The sequence below is a fragment of the Protomyctophum parallelum genome, assembly GCF_964188405.1.
Source record: "Protomyctophum parallelum genome assembly, chromosome: 16".
In the NCBI taxonomy this organism is placed as follows: domain Eukaryota; kingdom Metazoa; phylum Chordata; class Actinopteri; order Myctophiformes; family Myctophidae; genus Protomyctophum; species Protomyctophum parallelum.
In genome coordinates this window covers 21,846,049-21,860,375 of record NC_139711.1, presented here as the reverse complement: position 1 = coordinate 21,860,375, position 14,327 = coordinate 21,846,049, and the positions used below count along the sequence as shown (strand labels likewise).

General features: G+C 43.1%; 1 protein-coding gene across 2 annotated transcripts in view; it reads left to right on the top strand.

The window, feature by feature from the left end:
- Positions 1-1,522: 1,522 nt before the first annotated feature.
- Positions 1,523-14,327, top strand: part of myot (myotilin) — a 62,176-nt gene continuing 49,371 nt past the window's right edge. For both annotated transcript variants that reach the window (XM_083786009.1, XM_083786010.1), the window contains exon 1: positions 1,523-1,687. The gene's annotated coding sequence lies outside the window, so the exon portion shown is untranslated. The remainder of the gene's footprint in view (positions 1,688-14,327) is intronic.

Sequence of the window (14,327 nt, the reverse complement as noted above, 5' to 3'; positions counted from 1 at the left end):
GGCAAGAAAACGGTTGGTCCGGAATTCTCCTTTAAGGTTAGGTTTAGCCATAGTTTCTGTGAGGTTAAGGTTAGGTTTAGCCATAGTTTTTATGAGGTTAAAGGTTAGGGTTTAGGCATATAACCACGCCCACCTGGGCGAAACATCAAAGAAAGAGGGAGTACCCTCCTCATGCCAACATTAGATCAGCAATAGAGGCTGCCTGCTCGCACAGCTGCAGGCAATAAAACTACATTTATCCATCAAGAACGCCAGAGAATAGCAGACCTACAAGCTCACATCAGGTCGCATCCTCGATGCATCGTGATCTTGTACTTCTGCTATTCCCCGCAACAAAGTAGGTTTTGTTTTTTGTTTTTATTGAATACTACAGTATGTAGAAAAAAGCACAGGAAGGTACAGTTCCATACAAGGTCTGCTACGAAGATTCTAATCCAAGAAGGCCTATATTTTCTTGTTTACATTAAGGGGTCCTTCATATTCAACTCATCGAAACATTGAATGACATACAAATATGCAGCACTATGCAAGAACATCATATAAACAGTTGGGAAAATAAATAAATATTTGGCCTATATGGGCTTTGACTTTTTATTGGGCCAGTTTTGAATTTCAGCCACCTGTAACTGCTCTTTGAGAGCGGTTTGGAAGGGTCATTCTTCTATGATTTCTCGTAGGGCTTTCCACATTTTTGTGGCTTTTCCCACTCGAGTGGCTGTCCAGCCAACACACAGGACGACGTTGAATGAACAGAAACCAGCAATGATCTGTTGGGAATCGATTACATGAAACCGGCACCAGTGCGTGTATGCAGTCTCGATATTTGTAAACAGATAACTGTGGTCTACATGCTATAGGCCACGTGCGCACCAACAAAGAGACCATGCAGAGATCAGACGACCATGACTGGGTGGGGAGGAGCAACCCCAAATCCGTGTCGGTGACAACAGTCGATCACATAATCAATCAAATGACACCATTTAAAATCATGCTATATACAGTTGAAAGTTGCCCCCTTGCATGCATGGCCCTAGGGGCTACATGTGTATAGGTGCACTGTGCACAATGCCTGAACTTTCACCTCTCAGCTCTTCTTCTGACCCCCTGATCCACCCCTTTTCAAACCCGCTCCCCCCCTCCTTTCTCTTGTATGTGCGCGGCTGTGCGCGTATCGTTACTGTTCATTAGGTTCATTAGGTGAACTATAGTGTATTTGTTTTTATTTTCTCCTGTACAGCACTTTGTAAACCCTGAGTTTTGAAACGTGCTATATAAATAAAGTGGATTGGATTGGATAGGTCTTCCTGGCCTGGGGTGGGGCTGGGCTGGGCGCGGGGGAGGGGGGGGGTCATTCAACTTTTGAGTATTTACTACTCTGCTCCGCCTACGTACATTATTACTCAACTCAATCCCCAGTTTTACCCCTCCAGCACCCCCAACTCAACCCCTCCCCACCCCAAGCCCACACACACTTCCCAGTTGTGTGTGTGCTGTGCGTGTCAGTTCTCTTGGAGCAGGGGAGGGTCCCAAGGCCTCGCATCGAAGGGGTTAGGAGTGACTGGCAAACTAACCGTCACACCTTCACGCACATTTGGTTTGGAGCATTCACGACTTCCCTGTTGGATTAGTACCTCTGTTGATGTCGTTGTTGTTTCCTGCTGCTGGGACCACCGGACAGGACTGACGGGTAAGGATTTGGACCTCTGTTTTAAGCCCCCCTCCCCATTATGCACAGTTAACCACTTAAAATTAACCCTTTAGTCTCAGTGAAATATTGACTAGAGTTACAACTGACCGCTTTCAGCATGTCTACAGCAAATGCCTTTGGCAAAAATAGCAGAGCAGATATAAACTTTAGAGTTTGTAGATCTGCTATTTTGGGGTGAATGCCCCCCCCCCCCCCCCCCCCCCCCTCTGTGGGTCTGGGTCATACTCCGTGTGCGTGTGTGCGTGCGTGCGTTTCTATTTGCTGTGTCATGTTAAAGTGCAAAAAATCATGAGCAACGGCAATCTTTTGCTTTGCTTACCAGATTATATATAGAGGAACCATACAAACACACACACACATAACGTACACATGGGGTTAGTGTACCCCTTCTGACGCAAGAACATCTTCCGGTATGGAAAGGCGTTCTGGACTACAGTTCGGAGACTGAGTCAGGACATCTGGAGGTACACGAACAGTGATGGGAAAAAGTACTCACATTTGTTTTACTTAAGTATAAAAGCAATCTATAAATACTTGGTTACGAGCAAAAGTCGGGAATTCTAAATGTACTTCAAAGGTACAAAAGTATTGGCATCAAAATGTATAGCCTATACTTAACGTATCAAAAGTTAAACTACTCATTATACAGAACGTCCCATTTCAAGTTTTCAAATGTATACAAACAATTTTTTTGAAAATCAGATCTATACAAGCTCACAATGTGTCACATTGCGACGCCGCAACGCATTGTGAGATCAGCTATTTTCAAAAGACCGAAATGTATAATATAGGGCTGAAGTTTTGTAATAATAATCCAAATCTACTAAGTGACTACAGTAATTAACGTTTTACAATAGTACAATATTTGGCTCTGAGAGGTGGTGGAGTAGAAGTAAAAGTACTTGAAATTGGAATTACTCAGATAAAGTACAAATACATTTGATTGATTGATTGATTGATTGATTGAAATAATTATTAACAGATTGCAGAATTACAGTACATTTCAAGCACAACTCAATACAAAAGACTGTTAACTGTGAGTGGACGACCCAATAAAGCATTATACACTTGTTTACAAGAGGGTCCACCTTGTTCAATTCATCAAAACATTTAGAGACGTACAAATAGACACTTCTATATAGCAACAGAACAGAACAGGAATTCATCATAAAGGAGGTAAAAAGGGAAAAGAAACATATACAGTGAGGGGGAAAACAAAGGGGGGGGGGGTGGAATCCGATTTCACGGGGGCCAGTTTCGAATTGCAGCCGTCCGTAGGTGCCCTTTGAGAGCGGTTTTGAAGGAGTCAAGGGATTCACATGTCTTAATGACTGTTGGTAGGGCGTTCCACATTTTGGTGGCATAGGAGCGAAAATAATTCAGTCCCTTGTTTCTGCTGAATCTACAGTACAGTACAGTACAGTACAGTACAGTACAGTACAGTACAGTACAGTACAGTACAGTACAGTACAGTACAGTACAGTACAGTACAGTACAGTATGCACGAGCTCCGAGCAGAAGCTTTGAGACCTCAGAAAACCATCAGAAGCTCAGATTGATTTGTTTATAACTTTATATCACCTCCCTTCTCACCAAGAAAAGTCTGAACGTCGGGAGCAGTATACAGCAGTGGTTCCCAAAATGGTTCATGTCAAGGAATGTAATCATTATATAGGTCAAGCTGTTGTAAACGTGGACTCGCGTGTCTATGGATTATGGGATACATGAAATAAGGTGTTATTAGTAAAGGTATGATATTAATGTGAATGTGGGCGCATGTGTTTGCAGTCAGAAATAATGCGGCCATGCATGCATGCATGCAGCTGTGACGGTCTGTCTGCGACGTGCCTTCAAATGCAAGCTAAATATATATAGCTGTGTCATGTGTCTCTGTGCTAGCCCCAATAGCCTAGTACTCACTGCCCCATAATCTACTCCTTCTCTTTCTCTCTCTCTTTCTTTCTCTCTTTATGGTCAGTCTATCTCTTTGGTCAGTGTATCTCTTTCACATTATCAGAGTTGGCAGATTGTTTTTGTGAGAGAAACAAGCATATAGATGTCTACAAAACAGGCCCAACATGAGCAACTATAGGGTGTTCATTTGCCAGTCCAGCATTATCATTGGCTGAAGTTGTTTTATAAAGCAGTGGTTCTCAAACATTTTCACGTCAATGCATAAGCTTGAAACGTGTTTCAAAGCTTGTCGATCTGCTATACTTTTGATACAGTGTGACCAAGTGGGGCCATTCATTTGTGTGTGTGTGTGTGTGTGTGTCACTGTGTGTGTGAGGGGGGGGGGGGGGGCACAAAAGGTTAGAAGACATAAGGTGTCTTCCCGAGGACGACATTATGATAGCAGATAAAGAAGTGTGTCAATTATATACGTGGAGGAGGGAGAGGCATGAACACAAGGAATACCAACTGGGGTGGGGGGTATAGCAAGGGTGAGGGGGGTAAGGGGTATGTGGGGATGGAGTGGGGCGGGGGGGGTGGGGGGGTCATCTCTGCGAGCCCGACATGCCTGACTCAGGGCCATGGTTGGCCCGCAAAGATCAGGTGACGTAGTACATTCTATATCGGTCTAGCCCCGCCACCCCCACCACCCCACTCCGCTCAGGGAGAGGGGCAGCTTTTCCGAATGGTAAAAAAATAATCGCTTAAAGGACAACTTTAGTGTTTTTTCAACCAAGGTTCATGTTTAGACTGTTTAGAGAAAGTAAAAGATGTGTTAATTATTTTTCATTTGCTGCTTTCTTTCGTTTTAGGGTTTTTAGCTGTTTTTGAAAGGGGGGCGGGGGTATTCGAGCATGGGGATAAATATGTATTTCTTTGGCAAAATGTTATAGCGATTTCTTTTTTTATTATTTACTATAGTCCTACTAGACCACAAGAAATTATATTTGGCCACAAAAGATCATGGGATCTACTGAATGTGTCAAACTGACATATTGAGCTATGACACACAGTGTGGCTTCGCCCCAGTAGGCTACTACTTCACATTCAGTAGATCCTGTGATCTTTTGGGGCCGGATGTAATTTCCTGGGGTCTAGTAGGAAAAAAAGAACACTCAACTTTTACTTTCTCTAATAACAACCTAAAACATGAACCTTGGTTGGAAAAAAAACGAAAGTTGTCCTTTAATAATTAAGACATCGAGGTGTCATCGTATAGGTGGGAGATTATGTTCATTCATACTTCACTGGAACTTATATCCTGTTGTTTTCAGTTGTGTAATTATAGGGCCCAGTAGAAAGTCTCAAAAGCCCACCCATCTGACCACTTAACATGGCCTGGCAGGTTTAAGATTGAGAACCGGTAACATCAACCCTGCCATCCCTATTTTGAGTATATTGGTATAGAATGAATGATGAAATGTACGCATGTATTTCCCCCCTAAAACATATAGCACAACGCGTTGATATGCTGTATGAACACAAACACGTATTCGTGTTTAAATTGTATGCTACGTTTACTGTAATGAATACAAATCAACTCGCCCCTTTACCAACTCGCCCCGGGCGTACAGCCGGCGGAACAGCGCGGCCTGGTATTCCTTAAGTAATCTAAGTAAATGATGCTTAAACGGTTAAACCTACGTAACCTTATTCCTAACCTTAACCTCAGTAAAACTATGTCTAAACCTAACCCTATTCCTAAACTTAACCCCAGTAAAACTATGCCTAACCCTAAACTAATTTCTAACCTTATTCTCAGTAAATCAAAATAAAGAATACAAGAACCGCCGCACCAAGCTGTCGGTGTGAGGTCGGAGGAAAAAAGCTGGGGCGAGATGGAATTGGGGCGACCACTGTAATCAGGGCCTCATTGGAAAAGAGTGCTGGCTCTCAATTGGCCTTACCGAATAAATTAAAGGTGAAAGAAAATAATAAATAGAAAATGTCACGTCCTACCGGGGTTCTCCATTGGGCCCCAGCCAAATAGACCCTTGTGTGTCAGTAACTAAAGTGTGTAAGACATTAGAATGTATACAAAAAAAAATGAAGTTTACTTAGTATTGGGTGTGATGAATATGGGTGAGTCTTAACATGTGCCCGTCTGACTGTTATCACGTCGGAACGACAATAGTGGTTGCAGAGGTTCCTCGACTCCCTGCTTCAGCTGTCCCTTGATCAGCTAGGGGGTCCTTCGCCTGAAAAACGTTGAAGACCGCCGACTTCAATGACCCCCTCTAAGTTCTAACCAGAGACTGTATTGCTGGCCGTTTGTGGAGTTTTTTTTTATTTGTCACTCACTCATAATAATACGTGTACAAGCAGTGACATGTTTGGTTCCACAAGAAACAACAAAGAATGAATAATGACATGATGAATATGTCGCCTCTATCGGTTGGAAACCTCATTATGTCCAAAACTGTTCAAAAAACTGGAAATTACACTTTCATCCAGTACAGCACTGTGTGACGGCAGTGTTGATTTCGTCGACTACCTTTATTCACTGATGAAAACTAAAGTGAGCTTGTAGATGTAAAAAAAAAAACAGCCATCGGCATCAATAAGGCCCGCCAAAATACATTTTAGTCGACTAAAATCTTATGATATTTAGTCGACTAAAACTAGTCTAACACTAAAACATTGCAGGTGACTAAAATGTGACTAAAACTAAATTAAGTTTCATTCAAAAGACTGACTAAAACTAAAATAGAAATTTGCTGCCAAAGAAAACAACACTGGCTGTGACGGCGGTATTCACTTTGAGAGAGGGGAGTTATGGCTGTGCAACAACGTGGCTTCACTGAGCAATCTCAACCATTCAAAGAAGCCGTTCTGGGGAAAGGATGAATGTAGAATTGGTCCAATGTATGTGACAAATGTCTGGAGGAGGGAAATGGCCTCAGTTATAACGGAGCTTGCATGGGATTCTGAACCCAGCCAAGAGAAAGTATTTTTGATGTCCACCTTGAAAGAGGGGTTATTTAGGGCTAGGGCTTCTCTACGGTTTTTTTGGGCTGGGGGACCCCGGAAAGGCTTTGCTGGCCATGTCTCGCGACCCACCTCCCCGGTTTTTTCGACTACAATGTATTTTGGCAGGCCTTGATGGCGTTGTAAATGACAGATTTTACACATGCTGAAAATGCTGAAAATACCATGCATGCTGAAAATACAACGCGTCGCAAGCTTGTAGATCTGCTATTTTCAGAGCACAACACCCGAGTGCAACCAAACTGGATCTCTTCTCCACTAGTCCCTCCCTGACATCATAGGCGGAGCTTGAACTGGCGCCTGGGGGTGCGACTGCTTGGCCAACGACACCTTTATTTTAGCGTTTTTACAATGCCCTAACCCCTAAAAATGAGTTATTTAGGTAGTACAGCAGCTCACACACATACACACATGCACTGCAGCCATACAGCGAGTCATCATATCATGATAAGAGAGATGATTACAAACTACAGTCAGAAGTTAAGTTTAAGTGCAGTGCACCCCCTGAACCCCCTCAAGCTCCGCCCATGCCTGACATTCTATTCTAGTTTTATTATATATTATTCTATATTTTGTCTTCATTTTAGTCATTGTAGCTTAGTTTTGATTTAGTTTTCGTAGGTAGTCGACAATAATTTTTCAACACTGTATATAATGTAACCACCCTAAATCTGATTTATTGACAATTGACACGCGAGTGTCACTCCCCATCTATCTCCCTATGGCCCTATGACTGGTTTGTCAGAGATTTTAGATCAAACTGGACCGATCTGCACCAAAGATGGAATGCACGCTGAGAGTATAGGCCACAGGCCATGTAGAAAGAAAGAAAAGTCCAAGTCAAATTAAGGGCGAGACCGAGAAGGTAGAGTAAACGGAAAATGTGGACTTGAGACCAAGGTTATTATAGTTAACTATAACTAACGAAAAAACGAAAACTAGAATTAAAAAAACATTTTAGTTAACTGAAACTAAACTGAAACTAAAATAAATTAAAAAACGATAACTAAACTAAAACTGTATTGTGTGTTCACAAAACTAACTAAAACGAACTGAAATGATAGACAAAATGGCATTCGTTATCGTTTTTTTATCAATATTTATATGCCTTACGGACATTTAGAATATAAACCTTTTAAATGAATTCGGTTCTTTTCCTTATTTCCCGAGCCGTTTTTACGGCACTTTTCAGCACCGTAAGGCAGCATGTCACAACGCTTTACGACCCGTGTTTACATTCTGCAGTGCAGCCCCGTGGTCGCTTCAAGTTTTAATGCTGCTGCTTGCATCTCGCAAAAATGGCAAAAGTTGGCAGAAAGAGTGGCCAGACGTCCGGTTTCACGCCGGACAGTCCGGTTTTAGAACCACCTGTCCTCCTCCCAACTCAACCATCATAACTGTCATTTACGTTGTCTCTGTATTAAAATCTCCGCAGAGCTGCTCAGCTCCGCAGCGAGCCAGCCACACTCCCTCTGTCTTAAAAAGAGAGAGGAGACGTTGCCATGTCCGCTTAATTATAAGCGACTTTGGCCTTGTTTTATAAAATAGCCTACTAAGCCTAGTCAGGCTTCTTTTGGGCTTGTTTTCATAGACATGGTTGCTTGTTTCTCTTCCAAAACCTGTCAACACTGCCAGTGGGATGGTCTGTTTGTTTTTTGTGGAATGTGTGTTCTCACAATCACTTTAGTATAGTTAATGCAGGGATAAATAAACCAAAAATGCAAAATGAAAAACTACATTTAATGAGCAATATGGCTCGACATCATAAAGAAAGGGAGGCTAAAGCACTGTGAACATAGGCTACTGGCTTCATTCTATGTCCCACACCGATGACCATAAGACTGTATAAAAAACCCCACAAGAAAGAGATTCAACATAAAACATATCTAAACATGAAATAAAATAAATTGATTATAAAAGGAATGACCTTTGTGGTACCCCATCATTTAAAAAGGTTAATTGAATTAGCAAATATATGTTCTCTGTGGACATACTGCTGGAGATGATGGTGGTGAAAATCAGGTGCGTGCAATAGTATAGTAATAATAATAATATCTGGAATTTTATAGCGCTTTTCTAAACACTGTGTGTGTCTGTTTGGGGGGGGGGGGGGGGGGGGGCTGGGGAGAGAGCCCCGCAAAAGTGTCCTCCTTTCTGAGGTCTTGCAGGTGGCCACCACAGCCCAATATGGGATTTCTTCGAATATGACTGTGTGGGAGATGCAAGCAAGTGCCTTGTGGATGAGGATGGGAAAATATGCGAAGTATGTCATGGTTGATTGTCCAACAGAGACTGAATATATATACTTTTAAATGGTATCTTTTGTTGAGTTTTTATTACACAATACTTGCTCTGATCTTTTTTAATCCTATACTTCGTTACAAATAAACCAAAGTACGAAAAAACTAAAACTAAACTAAAACTAAACTAAAACTAAACTAAAACTAAGCATTTTCACAAAATAAAAACTAAACTAAAACTAGCAAACCCGCTCTAAAAACTAACTAAAACTAACTGAATTAGAAAAAAATATGTCAAAACTAACTAAAACTAAACTATAATGAAAAAACCAAAACTATTATAACCTTGCTTGAGACAAGTCAATAATTCGAGTACTACAACACTAGTACAAGTATGACGCTATAGTATGTCATAGGGACTTTAACCCAATTCAACCCTTGATGCTGAGTGCCAAGCACTCGACTAAGTTTGATCTGGGGCACTGGGTACACTGGTGCAACCACTCCGACAGCTATGTATGTATGGCTGTGTCCCTGGCTGTGTCCCTGGGTCTGTCCCTGTGTCCCTGGGTCTGTCACTGTGTCCCTGGGTCTGTCCCCGTGTCCCTGGGTCTGTCACTGTGTCCCTGGGTCTGTCCCTGTGTCCCTGGGTCTGTCACTGTGTCCCTGGGTCTGTCCCTGTGTCCCTGCGTCTGTCCCTGTGTCCGAGCACGAAAATAGCGTTGGGTTATAGCGTTTGTTCACCACCAAGTGGCACTGTTGCACAGCCTAACACACAGACACAGAGGCCAGGGAGGAGGGCTTGTACAGTACAGTACAGTACAGTACAGTACAGTACAGTACAGTACAGTACAGTACAGTACAGTACAGTACAGTACAGTACAGTACAGTACAGTACAGTACAGTACAGTACAGTACAGTACAGTACAGTACCACTCACTTCAGACGGGTCTGCTTTTACAGTCCGTTTTGCTGTAACACGAACAGTGGCACACGACCACTGAGCTGGTCCACTTTTTGTGCTGAATAGAAACTAATGTGTTCCATTAAAGGGACACTTCACCCCTTTTGCTACCAGATCTCATTTTAATGATGTTTGGGAGACAAGAAACACTTTCCTGGGGTTTTTATGTGGGATATTTGTGTTTTTATGGATACTGGTCTCACTTACTTCCTGGACTACTGTAGCAAGACAGCCCTCCCCCTATCCATAAGGAGGATCAGTGCATCAAAGCATTATGGGAAATGTAGTCCAGGAAGGAAGGTGAGTCCAGTGTCCATGACATATCATGGACACTTTGAAATACTAAAATATATAAAAACACACAATTACCCACATAAAAACCCCCAGGAAAGTGTTTATCGGTCTGGTTGCAAAAGGTGTGAAGTGTCCCTTTAAGATTGAGCTCACTAGCTGTGAAACGTAGCACATGCTATTATTACATGCTGTTATTAAACGTAGCACATGCTATTATTACATGCTGTTCGCTTTGTTGACTTGCAGCTTCATTAAATTATGCAACAGCTTAGTGACCTGCCTCACACATTTGTAGAATCGTCCTCAGGTCTTAAACCCTCATGTAACTTGGCATATATTTTCAAATGGGGGTCCACGGGATAATGAGTGTCAATTTGGGGGTCCTTGGCATGAAATAGTTTGGGAACCACTGCTTTAGGGCATATGGGGTTGTCTACAGACAGTGCTGCGTGATATCATTCATACATTACACTGTTGAGGCAGCTCTGTCTCTGCCTGCTTTCTCTCATGGTGTGTGTGTGTGCTATAGCAGTGGTTCTCAAACCTTCCATGTCAAGGACCCCCATATCAACATGTATTATCCCGCAGAGCCCCATTTGAAAAGATATGCCAGGGACCCCCCATAAGAGAAGATTTTTATGGCTCTAGCAATGATTCTCAACCATTTTAATTTCAATGACCCCCCAGTTTGACATGCATTATGCTCCGGACCCCTATTAAATGGCATGTCTATCTCTGGGACCCCAAATTGTATTGTAAAACCAATGGCAATGGTCAATGTCAATTTGGTTCCATTTGTATACACTCTCTGAGTTACAGACCGATAAGGGTCCATCTGGTTCCTAACTATCATTTAGCTGGGGACCCCCTGGAACTCCCTCAAGGACCCCTGGGGGTCCCCGGAACCCACTTTGAGAACCACAGTATACTCACTTAATTAGACCTGAGCCCAGGACCGGCATAGCATGCTACTATAAATAGGAGACTCTAATTAAACCATTTGTCAGCCTTCCCTGACCCACAAGCCATGCAGCCGGCTCCGGCTCCTTCCGCCTTAACTGTTCTGTGGCCCAATGACCCGAAAATGGGTCACAGGCTGCCCTGAGTTTGGGGAAACACTGCATTAATTGCCATGCACTCCAACAATGGCTGCCACGGTGCCACCATATAATTATGGCTACACTGGTTATGTTTCAAAGAGGTACTCTTGAAGATGTACTGTATATGACAAAGCTGTATATGACAAAGCTGTTGTTTTCAGAACAATAGATATAAAAGTGAAGCAAGGAAAGCATGCAAACCCACACGTGTACAGTATGCTCTCTCTCTGTACTGTACACACAGTCACTCACACACACACACACACACACACACACACACACACACACACACACACACACACACACACACACACACACACACCACACACACACACACACACACACACACACACACACACACACACACACACACACACACACACACACACACACACACACACAAACAAGAAATGATCACATAGTGATATTTGTCAGGTGAAAGAAGCGCTGGTTTCTTCATTTAGTAATGTAACGCTCCACTCAACCATCCAGTCTCAATCATAACATTATACGTTACATAACATTGGGTTTTCTGTTACCTGCTTCCTGTTCATGTGACCCGAGTAACCAATACATGACAGCATGTGGCAGCCAATCAGTATGACACCAAGGAAGTAAGAAATACAGAATTGGGACAGCTAACAAAGTTTACCTTCAGAAAAAGCGTTGTTTATGGCTTCTGAATGTAGGTATTTTAACATGTAATGTCTATGGAGTGACGTCACGTCAACACCACTAGCTCAGAAAAGGGGGCGGGGAAGGGCTGTGAGATAGGCCTATTCGAGAGAGAGAGAGAGAGAGAGAGAGAGAGAGAGAGAGAGAGAGAGAGAGAGAGATTTATCTCAGGTCATGCCACAGGCCTCTCTCTCTCTGCTCTCCTCAGTAGGTGGTGAGGTTTAATTTAGCCTGGAGCTCAGTGCTGGCTCTCTGGTTTCTGTGAAGCCAAGTCTCCTCGTGTCACTCACACTCAGTGGTGGAAAAAGTACTTTTAAGTTTTACTTAAGTAAAAGCACAAATACTGCAATTTAGAACTATTTCATTACAAGTAAAAGTACGGAATTGAAAATGTACTTGAGTAAAAGTACAAAAGTATCTGTACTTTAAGTACCTTTAGTACTTAAAGTACTAAAAGTAAAAGTATTCATATTGCAGAATGTCCAATTTCACAAGTTCAAAATGTGTAGAAAATCTATTGAAAATAGCTGATCTACAAGCTCTCAATGCGTCTGCATGTACACATGCGATCTGCATGTGCAGGCTACAGCAGGACAGGCAAAGCGGTCCACCCCCCACCACCCCCCGCCCCGGACAGCGAGGAAAAAAGAGGTGTTAAGGTAGCCTGGCTTGGCCAGCCTCATAGAGAGGATTCACTGAAGGTAGCCTGGCTTGGCCAGCCTCATAGAGAGGATTCACTGAAGGTAGTCTGGCTTGGACAGCCTCATAGAGAGGATTCACTGAAGGTAGTCTGGCTTGGACAGCCTCATAGAGAGGATTCACTGAAGATTCTTCTGCTCATATCCGGGGAAGAATCTTCAGTGAATCCTCGCTATGAGGCTGGCCAAGCCAGACTAGTGTTAAGGTCCCAGACTAGTGTTAAGGTCCCAGACTAGTGTTAAGGTGCCAGACTAGTGTTAAGGTGCCAGACTAGAGTTAAGGTGCCAGACTAGAGTTAAGGTCCCAGACTAGTGTTAAGGTGCCAGACTAGAGTTAAGGTGCCAGACTAGAGTTAAGGTGCCAGACTAGTGTTAAGGTGCCAGACTAGTGTTAAGGTGCCAGACTAGTGTTAAGGTGCCAGACTAGTGTTAAGGTGCCAGACTAGTGTTAAGGTCCCAGACTAGAGTTAAGGTGCCAGACTAGTGTTAAGGTGCCAGACTAGAGTTAAGGTGCCAGACTAGTGTTAAGGTGCCAGACTAGTGTTAAGGTGCCAGACTAGAGTTAAGGTGCCAGACTAGTGTTAAGGTGCCAGACTAGTGTTAAGGTGCCAGACTAGAGTTAAGGTCCCAGACTAGTGTTAAGGTGCCAGACTAGTGTTAAGGTGCCAGACTAGAGTTAAGGTCCCAGACTAGTGTTAAGGTCCCAGACTAGAGTTAAGGTCCCAGACTAGTGTTAAGGTGCCAGACTAGTGTTAAGGTGCCAGACTAGAGTTAAGGTGCCAGACTAGTGTTAAGGTCCCAGACTAGTGTTAAGGTGCCAGACTAGTGTTAAGGTCCCAGACTAGAGTTAAGGTCCCAGACTAGAGTTAAGGTGCCAGACTAGTGTTAAGGTCCCAGACTAGTGTTAAGGTGCCAGACTAGTGTTAAGGTGCCAGACTAGAGTTAAGGTCCCAGACTAGAGTTAAGGTGCCAGACTAGTGTTAAGGTCCCAGACTAGTGTTAAGGTGCCAGACTAGTGTTAAGGTGCCAGACTAGTGTTAAGGTGCCAGACTAGTGTTAAGGTGCCAGACTAGTGTTAAGGTGCCAGACTAGTGTTAAGGTGCCAGACTAGAGTTAAGGTCCCAGACTAGAGTTAAGGTGCCAGACTAGTGTTAAGGTCCCAGACTAGTGTTAAGGTGCCAGACTAGTGTTAAGGTGCCAGACTAGTGTTAAGGTGCCAGACTAGTGTTAAGGTGCCAGACTAGAGTTAAGGTGCCATACTTGGATGGTTAGAGCGGCGCGATTACATACGAAGTCAATGCAAGATGAGAATATATATATATATATATATATATATAATATATATATATATTTAGGTCCAATTCCTCATGGGGGCCAAGGCCCCCTGGCCCCCACAGACTCTACGTCACTGTGTACTGGTACTGTACAGTATTGTACGGTTATGTACTCATACTGTACTGTATGAGTATGTACTGGTACTATACGATTATGTACCCATACTGTACGCATACTGTACTGTATGAGTATGTACTGGTACTGTACAGTACTGTACGCCGGTAATGTACTCATACTGTACTGTATGAGTATGTACTGGTACTGTACTGTACAGTACTGTAAGATTATGTGCTCACACTGTACTCAGTGTGAAGCTCAACAGCAACACTTACAGTAGGCCCAGACAGACTGTACTGTACTCGTACTGTACTG